The following is a 17,242-nucleotide window of genomic DNA, read 5'->3' as shown; positions in this document are numbered from 1 at the left end:
CCCGTGTGATCGCGAGCTTAATTACAGCAGGGATGGAGGCCTTTAGGAGGAGGAGGAGACTAGTGTTTAACGTCCCGTCGACAACGAGGTCATTAGAGACGGAGCGCAAGCTCGGGTGAGGGGAGGATGGGTGAGGAAATCGGCCGTGCCCTTTCAAAGGAACCATCCCAGCATTTGCCTGAAGCGATTTAGCGAAATCACGGAAAACCTAAATCAGGATGGCCGGAGACGGGATTGAACCGTCGTCCTCCCGAATGCGAGTCCAGTGTGCTAACCACTGCGCCACCTCGCTCGATTGCTGGAGGCATTTAAGCCATGTTTGTTCCAGCACTCCATACCTGAATGGAACGAGAAAAAAATCCTAACAGCTCGTACAATGGGCGCACTCCCTACCACGTATTTCATGGTGGTTTACAGAATATTGATTGACGTCTTTGAACCAGTGAAGTTACAACGGCACACGCGCTATAAGCGTCTAAATTTGCGGCTAGCGTAACAGTTCTGTTTATCAACAATTTTATACAACTACAGCCACTGCCAATAATAATAACAACATTAATAATAATAATATACATAGGTTATCTGACAAAAGAGTGAATTATGTTTGTGGAATTTTATTGTTTTGTACGTAATGAAGTGCAGTTTGGGGCAATAACGGAATAATATGTAAGCTTGCGCAACTATTCATTTAGCATTTTTGTGTAAGTGGGAGTTTCCTTGTTTTCGGACAAATGTACAGGATGCCAAAGAGATGAATTATTCCATGAATTTACTTATGGGCTGAAAATCAGATATTCATTCTTATGCTGCATCAGCATAACAACATGCACAACCACACTTCACTGTTAAATGTTCGCTTGTACACTCGCTTATTTTATTTCGTCACAATCCTAATCAAAGATCTGCGGTCGGAGGCCCTAATTCCTTTGGGGCTAACTTTTCCGGGTAATTTCCATTTCTGTTCCCCGAATGACATTTTCACTATGCAGAGGAGTGTGTGCTGATATGAAACTTCCTGGCAGATCAAAGCTTTGTGCTATACCGAGACTTGAAATTAAAATCTTTCGTTTTCGCCGGTGCGAGCTCTACCGGCTGAGTTATTCAAGCTCGACTCACGGCAGGTCCTCACAGCTTCATTTTTTTGTTAGCATTTAAAGTAGATTCAACGTAGTTAATGTTTACACTGCACGCGAATGCTGTTTCCCGAACAGTGAACAACCAGCTACAAACACAAAGTGCCGTTTGTTGAAATGGTTAAACTCAAATAGTAATGTATATCAACATGGTCACCTGACTAGAATGCAAATGAGGTGCTGGGATCCATAAGGGCGTAAAGCACACCGCCGTCGATCAAACATTTAAGTGAATATCAAATAAACCAGTGATGCAGTTTTTAGTGAATTTTCAGACATACATTGTGGGCCTAATGCACAGACAAACCTGACTGTCCATAAGATTGTCATATTTCAGAAGTATGAAGTAATGCTGACATCTCACAACCGATGGTAATGTGCTTTAGTCCCTTATGATTTTCAGCGCCTCAATGGTGTGATAAAATTCATAAGTTAATACTCTACAACTCATTCAGAAAGTCACAAAATAGGTGAACTGTGATCACAACTTTAACATATACTGATGTCTGATCTAATTTTACTACGGTATATAGTGAGTCAATTAGCATATCTGGGTACCATGCTGTCATCTTGCAGGATTTATGCTGAGTGAACAGGGGTATAAGTGCCGCAGTGTGCTACCACTGTGGTGCTGACGTAAACATCAAGTTCACATCGTGAAACGTGCACGTTGTTTATGAAGTCCGTATGTATTTGGCCCATAAGACAATTACGTCAGGCGAGTTGCACTTGCGCAAAAACTTCTTCAATCGTGCATTACTGAAGTGTGCTCGTGACCCTGATGCCTAGTTTCACTGAACCTAGACGAGCAGTAGCGCGATATCTTTTAGATTGCAAACATCTGTGTTACGTTTAACAGCTTTCAAAGAAAGAAACCAATAAATCAGATAGGTGTTGAAAAATAGGTTGTTCACATGCTTTTGTGCTCGTACACAGCAACAGATATAGAAATAGACTTCTGTAAGGAATATTATATTCATGTGTACCAAATTCAAAGACCATTGTTTAGCATTGCTTAAGGTCATAACTAAACAATACTAACTTTGTACAGCTATGTGGATTTTGGAAATACCTCCTCATCATTCTTGTGTTTTTAATTGCTGTAATATTTATGATTATTGGAATGGGTATTGGGTATTAATTGTTATTAGTTGTGTTCCGTAATGTGCAAATTACATTTGCAGTGTTTTGATTTCTCCCGCAGTCTAAAGATGGAGACAATGCTTGCCGTAGATTTCCTCAGCGCGGCAAACTGTGCCCTTACGTTTGACAAATCCGGATAATGCAAATATTACAAAACCCAGTAATTCGAGAAACAACCATTACGGACTTGTCCCATTAGTGACATAAAAAAGCTGAAGCAAGATTTAACCAAAAAATACAACAGTTTGCAGAAAACAACAGCGTTCTATTATACGAACGAGATGGTTTCAGAAAGAGACATAGTACTGCTGACATATTATTAATACTAACTAGCAAAGTAGCGGAAGCCTGCAACCTAACACATGTGACTGCACCCCTCTCTAATCTTCAATGATGTATAGTAAGCGGAACTTCTTCACAAAGCGTGCAACTACCACTTCCAATCTGAAATTGCGCAATTAATGGCTAACCTCATTGGAAATAGAAAAATACAAGTACAAGCAAGGGATCAAAAATCATTTTCACTTACACTCAGAGAGGAAGACCCTCAGGGTGAAGTCATCTCCCGATTGCTAAGTACAGCTGACTTCGCAAGACCCAGGTGGCGGAATGAAGTCATAGCACTGGACGCGGTTGTAACTACTTACTGTATTCATGCACCCACCGACAGTGAAGTCAGTTAACAAGCCAAAAGTTACATAAGAATACTTGAAACCTGGCGCAGTGAATGGAGAATCTTACCTAATAACTCCAAAGCCAACTTGCGTTATTCAGACATACAGGATGGTACATTGATAGTGACCGGGCCACATATCTCACGGAATAAGCACCAAACGAAAAAACTACAAAGAACGAAACTCGTCTAGTTTCAAGCGGGAAAACAGATGGCGCTATGGTTCGCCCGCTAGATGGCACTGCAATAGGTCAAACGGATATCAACTGCGTTTTAAAAAAATGGAAACCCTCATTGTTTATTACATATTCGTGTAGTACGTAAAAAAAAAAAAAAACGAACGTATTAGTTGGAACACTTGTTTCGCATTGTGATAGATGGCGCTGTAATAGTCACAAACGTATAAGTACGTGGTATCACGTTACATTCCGCCAATGCGGACGGTATTTGCTTCGTGATACATTACCGTGTTAAAATGGACCGTTTAGCAATTGCGGAAAAGTTCGATATCGTGTTGATGTTTGGCTATTGTGATCAAAATGCCCAGCGGGTGTGTGCTACAGTATGTATGCTGCTCGGTATCCTGGACGACATCATCCAAGTGTCCGGACCGTTCGCCGGATAACGTTATTTACGGAAGCAGGAAGTGTTCAGCCACATGTGAAACGTCTACCATGACCTGTAACAAATGATGATGCCCAAGTAGGTGTTTTAGCTGCTGTCGTGTCTAATCTGCACGTCAGTACCAGACAAACTGCGTGAGAATCGGGAATCTCGAAAACGTCGGTGTTGAGATTGCTATATCAACATCGATTGCACCCGTACCATATTTCCATGCACCAGGAATTGCATGGCGACGATTCTGAACGTCGTGTACAGTTCTGGTACTGGGCACAAAAGAAATTACGGGACGATGACAGATTTTTTTGCACGCGTTCTATATAGCGACGAAGCGTCATTCACCAACAGCGGTAACGTAAACCGGCACAATACGTGCTATTGGGCAACGGAAAATCCACGATTTCTGCGACAAGTGGAACATCAGTGACCTTGTAGCCTTAATGTATGGTGCGGCATTATTGGAGGAAGGATAATTGACCCCCATTTTATAGATGGCAATCTGAATGGTGCTATGTATGCTGATTTCCTACGAAATGTTCTACCCATGCTACTGCAAGATGTTTCACAGCATGACAGAAAGGCGACGTACTTCAAACATGTTGGATGTCCGGCACATAGCTCGCGTGCACTTGAAGCGGTACTGAATAGCATATTTCATGACAAGTGGATTGGTCGTCGAAGCACGTTCACCGGATCTGACGTCCCCGGATTTCTTTATGTGGGAGAAGTTGAAGGATATTTGCTATCGTGATCCATCGACAACGCCTGACAACATGCATGAGCGGACATTACGGAAGGCGAACTACTCGCTGTTGAGAGGAATGTCGCTACACGTATTGCCAAATGCATTGAGGTTGGCGGGAATAATTTTGAGCATTTATTGCATTAATGTGGTATTTACAGGTAATCACGCCGTAACAGCATGCGTTCTCAGAAATGATAAGTTCACAAAGGTACATGTATCGCATTGGATAATGTTTAAACGTACCTTCGGCCTGTATTTTAATTTAAAAAACTCTACTGTTCGTCTAAAATTGAGAGCCATATGTTTGTGACTATTACAGCGCCATCTATCACAAGCGCAGAAAGTGGTCCATCTAAAACATTCATATTTATTTACGTACTACACGATTATGTATTAAAAATGGGGGTTCCTATTTAAAAAACCGCATTTGATATCCGTTTGACCTATGGCAGCGCCATCTAGCTGGCCAACCATAGCGCCATCTGGTTTCCCCGTTCAAACTAGACGAGTTTCGTTCAATGTAGTTTTCTAGTTTGACGCTTATTTCGTGAGATATTTGGCCCGGTCACGATCAATGGAGCACCCTGTATAAATCTTGCTAATCACTAACAATAGAGCAGCCACAAACCCAACATTCGGATCTGGGGACAAGAAATTACTACACAACCGAACGTCAAATATCCTGGAATCTATCTAGATGAACTCTTAAATTGGCAGCACTCAAAAGATCAAACAAGCTGAAAGCCGACTTAACTTAGTACGTCACATGAAATACCTAGCACGAGGAGTGGAGAAACCAGTTCCCGTTCTTACACAAAATATTTGTCCTCCAATTCTCGAATATGGAACCCAAGCATGGATGATGGCATCTAACCAAACGAACAATATTCTATCTGCTGACCAGAGGATGCTTTTAATACGCAATGACTTCGCAACCGATTCCCTTCACAAAAACGTAAACCAATAATATGTTATGTAGAAGAAAAGAACAAATTACCATATTTGGGCTGAACAAACAATGTACCAATAGACTTAGGAAATCATTCTTGCACCACGATCCAACAACGTTTGGTTTTCTAAAATTTAAATACGCATTTCCTCACTACATAATTATCGAAGCAGTATAGAACTCATTCCTGCAGAATCCTCAAGAAAACTAAGAAATCAGTAAAGCTGTCAACAGACCAGAAGACCGACAAGGGTTTGGGTGATGTAGCAGCGTGATATGCAAAGAACAACTTACTGTGCAGATGTACTTCGATCAAACATAATAGAAAAAAACATTATTCTCTAGATTGAAAACATTTCCAAGTTTTTTGTCTTGAACAGAATTAGGCAGAAATTCTCTGCTTCGAGAAAGCTAAAAAATTCCAATGCAACGTTCTCAGGACCACTCAATTATTATGAAGAACAATGGGTAACTAATCCCAGCGGCTCTTTTTTTTTTCGACCGAGAGGTTTCTCGGTCAAACGTAAGACAAATTCCGGGATTTGGAATGAAGGACACTTAATGAACAACATCTTCCTCTCATCTATCCATCTATATGCAATTAAAACCTCTACAGAATGAAATTTGCACCTAATCGTCCACACCAACTATTGGCTGAAAAGGGCAATCCTCTTCGACAGCCCACCATCTCCTTCAGATGTGGAATGCACGACAAAAAAAAGTAAAATGGACTAAATAAAATTATGTCTAAAGGAAGGTGTTATTATAAATGTAAACAGAAGTAACGATCCTCTAAAGAGCACGATTTGTAAAGCATGACTAAGAAATGTAAACACAAGTAATAAACTTCTAAGTGTCACGATTGGCATAGCATTTATTTCGATAACGAAGTGTCATTTTCTGATTTTATCAATCTAGCAAATTCGAAAATGGCAACAAAGTTTGCCGAACCTGGTTATCCTAATAAATGCTCTACAAAAGTGAATTTTAAAGTTTGTTGTTTCTATTTTTATTTTTATTTAGCCCCCAGAGTAAATAATGTGAAGCGTATTTTATTAACAAAGTTGACTGGAAAGCACACTTTGAAATTCAGAACGTAACAAGTGTTAAATAGACTGATAAGCGTAAACATTATGACCACTGCCTACTGTGTTTTCTCTGTTCCAACACGGTATGATCTACTTGTATGGTGAGCCATCAATCAAGAGGTGAAGAAGGCAAACCAGGAAATGTTTAAGATGTGGAAAAGCTTTAGGTAAGTCACTTTATTTGACCTCAGCAACACTGGTAGGAGGTTTCATACATCTCATGGTTTACACCTAAATAGGTTAGGTAAAAGATTTGTCTCAGATGTTATTGTAGACATAGTAGAAAATTTTTTTCTGAATCAAGCTAAGTACCATAATGCAATAGCCTTAGAATATAACAGAAAATACCATCAGTGAAGCATCAAAATGGTTAAGAGAAAACGATTTTTTATTAAATGAAAATAAAACACAGTTCATGTTTTTCAGCTTAAGAGAAAGCTTATTTCTGAATGTTTCAAATTATGTTAAATTTCTTGGTATATATTTAGATAGTAAACTTAATTGGAATTACCATATTAGCTATATATCAGCTAGGCTTTCTAGAGTAATCTATTTGTTGAGAAGGTTAAAAGGTTGTGTATCAGATCAATATATTAGATCAGTATATTTTGCCTTCTTTTAGAGCATTATTTCTTATGGTTTTCTATTATGAGGAAACTGTAACCATGTACATGATATTCTTCTAATGCAAAAAAAAAGTTGTAACAATTATCACTGACTGTGGTAGACTAGATTCCTGCAAGCCATTTTTCATTTTTTGTCAAACTTAAAGTTATGACTGTTGTATGTATGTATATATATATATATATATATATATATATATATATATATATATATATATATATATATATATATAATACGAGTAACAGGAAACACATTGATGTAACTTTTCAACGTTTAACTCTATAAAAAGCTATCATGTTAGAGGTTCCAAATGTTGCAATAAATTTTCTTTTTGTAAATTCGGTTGTCCTATTGAAATGATCAAGCCAAAACTGTATGAGTGGCTGGTCGAGCATCCTTTTTATTCCCTTCATGAATTTCTTGATTGCAGTCAAAAGCAAATAATATTATAAACTTTGGCTGCTTCTGATATACTATATTAATTATTTCATTAGCAATTCTATTTACCTATTTGTTAGTAGCTAGTAATAAGCATTAATCTGTTTTTCTCTGCACTGTTGCAAAGGGCAGTTATTACAATATGGTGCAATATTTCTTTGTATATAATATGTTTTCCTCTCTTGGTATTCTGTGTTCTGACTTTTCCCTGTATTTTGTATAGGTACATTATGATTGATTTGGATGTACTACCTCACTTTATATATTGTATCTTCTGTTTATTGGCTATTTGTAAAACTATTGTAATATTGTACTTATAACTCCTGCATATAATTTTGTCTATATTTTGTAATTCCACGTTGTCTATTGCTTTTGAAAGCTTAACGACAATAAAATATTATTATTATTATTATTATTATTATTATTATTATTATTACTATGATATTGGATGCCGCCACATGGCATTGAGCAGAAGTGACGCTGTAACAATACTATGTAAGCGGAGCAGACACAGACGAGGGATCACCTTAGCAAAGATATGGGCTGAAACTGGGGATATTCATTGAGGTAATCGACCGTGACAAAGGGTAAATTATTATTACACAGAGCCTACGAACAAGCAACTTAAAAACGGCGTAGCTGGCTGAATTTTCTCGTACTACTGTCGTGGGAATCTACGGAAAGAGATAGAAGGATAGTGAAACTACTGCTAGTAGAGAAATGGTTGGACTTCCACAACCCATCACTGAATGTTGGTTTGGGAGGCTTGCCTGCACTGTAAAAAGTGATCTGTTACATCTCCCGAAAGAGCACAACACTGGTTCTCGCACAAAAGCTTCTGAGCACACCGTTCATCGTATGTTGTTGAAATGGAGCTCCGCAGCAGACCATCCCTGCCTGTTCACATCTTGACCCCACGAGATTGTCAGTTACGATTTCGAACGGCACGGTAACTTCGGGATTCGACCGTCTATCAATGGAAAAGTATCAGCTCTTTGTGTGAATCACATTTTTTGCTACACTCGGTCGTTGGTCATCTCCACAAACGCCGTCATCAAGGTGAACTGGTGCTCGAAACGTGCAGCGCGCCATGGACACAGGCTGTTGTGGGCATTATGTTAAACGAAGCAGATTTTCATTGCGTAGAGTGTTGAAAGACAGAGGCCTGAGCTGTTCATTATTTGACGGACGCAAAATATTAACGGATAGGACAGTGGCAGGGCGGTGGAGATATCGAAGCAGGATCATGGATGTGAGATGCAAAAATAAAGTGTGAATAGGTGAAGCTTGGATTAATGCTGGAGTGATGGAACGCCCGAGAGGACCATGGCCGTGCCTGTTGGAAAATGAGGATGAATTATTATATCACATCCACTAGTATAGGGCTGCTTAGTGCCAAAATATTTGCCAATGTTTCATTCAAGAAAGACAGGTGATGAACACGAAAATATGACCAGTGTAGTTTTTCAAAAGTAGTTCGAAACATCGCTTATGTCGAATGTGACAAGTTCCTCAGTCATTTTATGGATAATTCCCCACATTATACCGGTGTTCACAATAACAGACCAATTTTGGCAACAGAAAAAGACAATATTATTTCACGGATGAAACGAAGAAAAGTGGATTTGAGAGAAGATTACAAGAAGGTTGAATTGCTAGAAATTTTGGCGCAAAACAAACCTCAATTTCCAACACACGCAACTGATGAGTTAGTGAATAGGTACGGGCATGATATCGTTCGGCTTCCTCCATATCAGTGTAGCTTCAATAGAGTTGGAGGGATATGGGCGCAAATAAACAATTACGTTGCTACAAACAATAACAGTTTCACCTTCTCTGAAGTTGAAAGTCTCCTTGTAGCAGCTGTCACTCAACTAAAGAGCGAGTTCTGAACGAGAATTGTGAACCCCACTGCAAGTGTCACCAGATACTCAGCCAAAACTGAAGGCGTTGTGGGTGAATGCGTGCGAAACTTAATTATTCATCTGGGAGTGAATAGTGATAGTTCGAGCACTGGTAAAGAAGGTTGTCCTAAGTCAGATTCCAACAGTATTGTGAGTCGTGTTTCCCCATTAACGTAGCGTAACTACAACACACTCAGGAATGTAAAGAGCTAGCATGTCATCGACGTACCATCATACTGCGAGTACCATCATCAGATTGTAGCTGTTAATACACTGATAGATGATTCTGCCTATCGTCCTAGAATTAATTAATGATGGTAATAGTTAGCATCGAATACAAAAACTGACGATGTTCGAGAGTTTGAGAAAATAGTTTTCATTTCTATTGCGAATTTTAACAAATAAATTTGTAAAACTTCTTGGCAGATTAAACTTCCTGGAAGATTAAAACTGTGTGCCAGACCTTTACTATCGAGGTTAAGTGTTGTACCGACAGAGCAACCCAAGCACTACACAGGCTCTCGCTCGCAGCTTTACTCAGGCAGTACCCGGTCTCCTACCTTCCAAACTCCACAGAAGCTCTTCTGCGAACCTTGCAGAACAAGCACTCCTGGAAGAAAGGGATTGCCAAAACATGGCTCAGCCACAGCCTGGAGATGTTTCCTGAGATTTTTACCGGTGAAGCGGAGTGTGCGCTGATATGAACTTACGAAATAATAAATTAATGATGTTTCAGCAGTTTAGATACTCTTTAAATTTTTAGAGTTTATATGTTGCAAGTAGCAACTATAAATGAATTCACGAGTACAAATTTGAGCTGTAGGTCATCGACGATTTTGTTTCTGCTGTTGGAGAACGCGTGTATCAGCGACCAGGCGTGGAGTGACGTAATCCATGTTCGGCAATACCGCCGTCTGGCCCTCCGAACATTCTCAACCAGTCACTCGGTTCACGCACTGTGTCTAGACTTAAATCCATTACACCCTGTGTACAAAGTTGTGAGTTGGGATTGCTGTTTGGTTATTGTGCGTCAGGCCACTTTTCTTCTAGAAGAAAACGGTTTAGAAATTCCATAAACTTGTTAAAGGTTATCTGAGATGAAAAAATTGATATAAAGGGCATTCGTGTTGTCATTCCAGCAACCGAGAGCTGAATTTTGTGGTCTGTGCCTCTACGCCCCCTACCGCTGCCGTAAAGCTGGGTTTTGCGCTCCGTGCCAATATAGCTATAGTGAGGGCGGGAGAGTGCCCGGCCAGCCGCTCCTCCTGCCGTTGTGACAGAAACAGCTCCGGTGGCCGTGTACGCCCGCCGGACATCTGCACTGGGCGGTGTCCCGCCGTGCGTCAGCACCGGTGGCGAGAGGTGGGCGTGATGTTGTGTGGGCAGCGGACACGCGCGCGGCACGTGGGCCGACCTACCGGCACCAGAAATAGAAATCCGATTGCGCTTCCATTCGTCCTGCTGTCGGACCGAGCCGTGTTCTTTGTGCGGGGATAAACGCGGACGCCGCCAACGCACCGCCTACAGCGCAGAAAACGGCCGCGTTGTATTTACACGGATTTCTATGACGCGAAGATTTCCGTATAAAAGTGAAACTGTCGGCCACACTCTTTCATTTGAAGTGAAGTATGTACAAAATCGTAAGTGGAAGGAAGGCAGAAATGTGGTACCAAAATCTTAAGAAGTGGTCCCCAACATGGAAGTGACTACCTTCTGAGGGTAAATTAAATTTTCTGAGGGTAAATTAAATTCTCTGAAGAATAAGAACCAAAGCGATTGTGTTTCGGTCATCTAACAAATTTAGTTGAAGAAGGAGTCTCTACTCTCTAAGACTGTAACACTTATTACGTGGAATAATTACACTGTGCCACAAATATTAGTATAATGCAACATATAATGTGGTGGATAGCAACTTTGTACTATACGTCCATGGCAGTGCATAGGGACTTAATCAAAAAGATAGAACTAATATTAATAAATAAATGCAATAATTTTAGTAACTCTGTGACCGTTTACGAAGTCTCGTAACCGGTTGGCTCTGAGTAGTATTAGCACGCAATCTGACTGCATAAAATAAAAATAAAGAATGACAATGAATTTCCATTAACACAATTGATTTAACCAACTATAAAAGCTACGAAACAACAAAGCACAAGTGTAACTGCTCTGTGTGTGATAGTGTGACTCAACTTACATGTCTCTAACTGGGTTCTTCCTCAATACGACAAAATATTATAAACACCGTTTGAAATGAACTAAGTGAAAAACCAGAAATACTATAATTGCACATAGAATACAGAATTACAAGTCTAATAAATGAACACGAGCCAGATGCCTTGTTGACTGTACCTGTGAGCAATAGGCATTGTCATTAAAGAAAACTATAATACCTTTTTATCTCATTATATAGTGACGAAAATTTTCCATTACACCAGCATCATAAATCAAACGCCCTTCTCCTCAAATACACTCTGATAATTGTAACTTCTTCCGTCTATACATTACACCAAGCGAACAGCATCTACTCTCTCGCCCAACAGAACAACAACTGCACTCGACATCCTCTGAACTACTGCTGCACCAGTGGAGGTGGCGGAATAATAATCTTTGGCCCAATCTCTGGCGCTGTGGCTCAGTGTAGCCACCTGTCAACAGTAGGTCTTACACTTAGCCTACACAGGGTGTGTCTTATAAGTATCGTCAGGATCATTTTCTCTGGTGTCTCGATAGATCTTGCAATTTCTTCTTTTGCAATGCGTAGTTGGTGTCAGCCCAAACAAATTCTTCTCATCACGTCTCTTACGTGGCGCAGAGCGTCGATATGAATAGTCGGACTATTTCGCATTAGAAACAATATTGTTTCTGAAATGCATTTTTACGTACCCATTCGACACAGCGGTCTCAAAACAGTCAAGCGCGATATTCCATTTATCGATGTAAATTAACAGCGATCCTAAAACACAAAGAATAAGTCGCAATCCAGCGGCGACATCAGCTCCCTGTCTTACCCTACCTCCACGCAGAAGTGCCGCACAATCGCTTTTGAAGTAACGACTGTTCTCCGTTTCTACTGTTCCTGTTAGTACGCATCGATAAAACTAATAACGCACTACACTAACTTTGGACCACTCTGTCGAATGGGCGCAAAACACTGACCTCAAAAATAATTATTGTCGTCAAACTGCCTATTGGCTTCTGTTTGGGTTCTTCCGGCGACGTTTATCTTATGATTTTACTGACGTTTCATCAGCACGAGTGGCTGGCATTGTCCAAGCTTCACCCTCCATTGCCGGTGGTGAACTGGAGTGGAGCTCGCGGCCGCACCCTATATGTACTTGGCGCACCAACGTCCGAGGGCTTCTCTGCGGTCATTTCCGGTGCGGTTCTCCTCTTGCTACCTGCGACGGTTGTTCGCTGCACTACGGGCAGCCAGGATCCGTTTACCTCAAGCCTTTCCTCTTTCTTGTTGAAACCGCGTGTTTTTGTATTTCTACAGCTTCTCTGAAGAAGCGCGTGTGATACTGCTTCTGGCCGGCCGGTGTGGCCGAGCGGTTCTAGGTGCTACAGTCTGGAACCGCGCGACCGCTAGGGTCGGAGGTTCGAATCTCGACTCGGGCATGGATGTGTGTGATGTCCTTAGGGTTGGGGCTGGGTTGTTTGGGGAAGACCAGACAGCGAGGTCATCGCTCTCATCGGATTAGGGAAGGACGGGGAAGGAAGTCGGCCGTGCCCTTTCAGAGGAACCATCCCGGCATTGCCTGGAGCGATTTACGGAAATCACGGAAAACCCTTAATCAGGATGGCCGGACGCGGGATTGAACCGTCGTCCTCCCGAATGGGAGTCCAGTGTGCTAGCCACTGCTGATGTCCTTAGGTCAGTTAGGTTTAAGTAGTGCTACGTTCTTATGAGACTGATGACATCGGAAGTTAAGTCGCATAGTGCTCAGAGCTATTTGATACTGCTTCTCCACAGCCAGAACTTCCCTGTCGGCGAATTTTATTAAGTGGTCGGTCTCACTCAGTGCGTGCTCTGCCACGGCCGATTTCTCCACTTGCCCCAACCTGAGATCTCGCTTATGTTCTTTGATCCTGGTGTTGATTGATCGTCCAGTCATTCCGACATAAACTTTTCCGTAACTTTTGCTCCCGATAGCCCAAAGGGGAACCTCCCTGTATACCACATACGGTTAAATATTTCACGAGAATGTCTTCTCCGACTTGTAGATGGGTCCCACAATAGACAAAAAACTGCCTATTATTCACTTGACAAAATTAAACGAACTAATTTACAGCACACACATCGGCAACTATACAATGGCTATTAAGTTTGCTGTAGGGCCTGCACTGTACTACTATCATCAGTACTATTATTTTTACTTGTCGCAGTGGCCAGACAGTCCTCAGACACAGTGCACTGTCTACCTAAAGTCTTACAATTGCTGCCATTCCAGAAATAAATAGTCCGACATTGAAGTGACTTACAAAGAGTAAGTACAGCGAAAGCGGTTTAGCTTTGTTGATTTTCAATGGAAATGTAGGGTCAGACTGAAGCAGGTGTCGCTAGGATGAGGAGTGATACAGACCGTGCGCATTTTGTAACAACTGTCTGCACCCAGTGTGGAGAAACAGCTTTCCTTTCTGAGGAGTGTTTGTATGTAGCACTCACAATGCACAGAGAATTGCTGCACCACACTTCAAAGTGTCAAAAATCAGCACTACGAAATGTCTCGGTGACTCGTTAGTTCATGGTTTAACAGAACGCCAATAGAGTAAAATATTATTTACCTTTCGTCATTTAAAATATAAACGCTTCCAAAGAATTTTTTTTCATTCTGTAGTTTAGTTAGTTACTAAGCATGATGGGTGAGGAAGGAAGGGGGAAGGACGAGGCTCGGGTACTAGCATATCTGAAATAACTTGGAGGTAATGGTCTCGGACTGGATGGGATCCACTGATGTAAAGGATCGTGAGGAACCTAAAAAATTTTGTTCTCATTTTCTCACCGTCACGCTGAGTAACTGTCAGACGTGGTTGAGGTTCAGAGGATAGCATATTTGGCAGTGTCTTAGACATGTCTAAGAGAACCACAAATTTTACGGTATGGCTAAGTATTGTCTCTTGGTACACGTTTTAGAATTTCGCTTTTCTGTAACAGAAGTGTAATATATTTCTTATTTCATGTTTAAATGTTGAAATTCACTTAATATGTGCTGTAATCTTTCTCTGAAATTAGTAAACTATCCCCGGAAAATTGAAGTTTTCCAAATCTGACAACATGTTCCGAGATATCATATGTTCGTGTATCTACGTAGAAATATTCAATTGAAACTTCAAAGCAGTGCAATCGAGATAATCTTGTCACTATCATATTTAGGCCCTAACTGTCTATTGTTACATTATTACTCTACTACACATCAATAATCACTAATAGAAATCAAGTATTATCAAAAACCAGTTAGAAGTTAAATACATTTTGAAACAGAATGTTTTGCAAACAAAAAAAAAAATTAAATTTTTAATATAGTTGAATTATTAAGACATTAAAGAAACTGAGTTCATCTCTAAATATCACTTCTTCCGCGGTATAAGACCTATTTCAGTGTGCCAGATGGTGCTTAAAGCCATTCTTCGAAGTATGGCTTAACTGTTAAATGAAGAGTTCTAAAACTAGGGAATTTTATTCACCATGATTCTGTACCTGAAGAACTAACGAAATATTCCAAATACCTTTAAATGCTACAAGCGAAATAGTTACTAATGCAGCGCTAAACACAACATCATCTGTAACAACGAAAAATACAACAAATGGCGGAAACTACATGGCTCTTCAAAAAGAAGGAACACGTGTCCAAAGTGACTGGAAAGAGAAAAATTCAGGTGGAAAATTCATTAAGCATGTCCGATCTTACCTGAATGACACCATCCCTGCACATTGCATTTGAAGAGAAGGAGTAGAAGTAGAGGATGAAATTTATCGTCGTTTCCCTCCAGACTTCACACTTTATCACTTAAGACTGCATTTTTATCTCCTCATCTTCAATGTCTGACACTTTTAAAAGACTGCGACATCGCTTTATTGACACTGTAAATTCGGTAATGACCGAGCTGCTGCTTTGAGTGTGGCAGGAAATGAGCCACCGTTTGTCATGTAACACATAGTTCTCACACTGAATGCATAAAAATTTGAACCTTTCTCTTTCCAGGAACGCTGGAATACTGTCTGTATCTTTTGTAATTTGGAATCAATTAATGTCTGAAATCTGTTCCTCCTTTTTGAATAGCCCTGTATTTATGGAGTTTCCTAGTGCGCATTCCTTCATGTGGTTCTAAAACGAGTCACTCCCTAAAGTATCGACGAAAAAATAATCATAGGTGCATCTCCCGTGCACTTCAGTATAGCTATAACCTAATCATTCTGTGTGTTTACCATCGCGCTGAACCTCTTCCGTCAAAACATTTTTTCATGAAATTGGCAGAAAGAGTGTGCCAAGAACTTCTACCTATAATATCCCCTACACACGTCTTCTGACGACAGTATGCATGTATGATGTTATGCTCCGAGCTACAATGGACGCTAGAATAAAGATTTTTATGATGCTGCGAAAGGCAATCACGGAACTGACAATTTTATGATCTGTTTCATAATTTGTTTGACCTCCGTCGTCGCGTCAGCTGCCAATGATTACTGTGGTCTTAGTGTGCAGCTGATAATTAAGGTTTTGCGTGCTGTTACCTCAGAGGTTTCTTATTTGAGGAACTAACTCATATGCTGCCAACACTTCCACTAAACTGAGACCCCATTGTGATGATTTATGGAAGCCAGCGTTGATAGTATACTTGTGAAATTGTGGACAGCCAGAAATGACCATTTCCGAGGCTGGTCGTGATATTCCTACGATCATTAAGGCAGCGCACGCACCACAATAATGTCTGGCACACCTGTTAATCGCGCGGAAGGCCTCATAAGCATTACCTACATATGAAGGCAATTTAAGAGAGCAGTAATGTGGAATCGCTCGTACGTATCGTACGTATATACAGAATGTAAAAATAATAGTCGTATTATGTTGCTGATTATTTATTCCTCCACAACAATGAAATTTGTGTGCTAATTTATTGAACGACCAGTCTACGTTTATGGCTATTCGGCATTAGGTACATAGCCACGCAAACTAATCATCCTGCAACGAAATGAAGCCACTTTGCATACATTTCACACAAAGTTCCAATTTTATTACAGTCAATTACATTACATTCAAATCAAGTGCCGTTTTTTGTCACTATAATGGTAGTTTAAAGGCAGTGCTAGCTCTCGTTATATGTGTTATGCCTTAGAGTGAATTATAGGAAGCGGCAGGTCGTTCGCGCATCATAAAGTAAATTTTTTTTTAAATAACCCGACGTTAAGAAACTTCCTGGCAGATTAAAACTGTGTGCCCTACCGAGACTCGAACCCGGGACCTGTGCCTTTCGCGGGCAAGTGCTCTACCAACTGAGCTACCGAAGCACGACTCAGGCTCGGTACTCACAGCTACTTTACAGAAGCTCTCCTGCGAACCATGCAGAACTAGCACTCCTGAAAGAAAGGATATTGCGGAGACATGGCTTAGCCACAGCCTGGGGGATGTTTCCAGAATGAGATTTTAACTCTGCAGCGGAGTGTGCGCTGATATGAAACTTCCTGGCAGATTAAAACTGTGTGCCCGACCGAGACTCGAACTCGGGACCTTTGCCTTTCGCGGGCAAGTGCTCTACTAACTGAGCTACCGAAGCACGACTCACGCTCCGTACTCACAGCTTTACTTCTGCCAGTACCTCGTCTCCTACCTTCTCATTCTGGAAACATCCCCCAGGCTGTGGCTAAGCCATGTCTCCGCAATATCCTTTCTTTCTGGAGTGCTAGTTCTGCATGGTTCGCAGGAGA

This window comes from Schistocerca gregaria, chromosome 8 (genome assembly GCF_023897955.1).
Source record: "Schistocerca gregaria isolate iqSchGreg1 chromosome 8, iqSchGreg1.2, whole genome shotgun sequence".
Lineage (NCBI taxonomy): Eukaryota > Metazoa > Arthropoda > Insecta > Orthoptera > Acrididae > Schistocerca > Schistocerca gregaria.
This window is presented reverse-complemented; position numbering follows the sequence as displayed.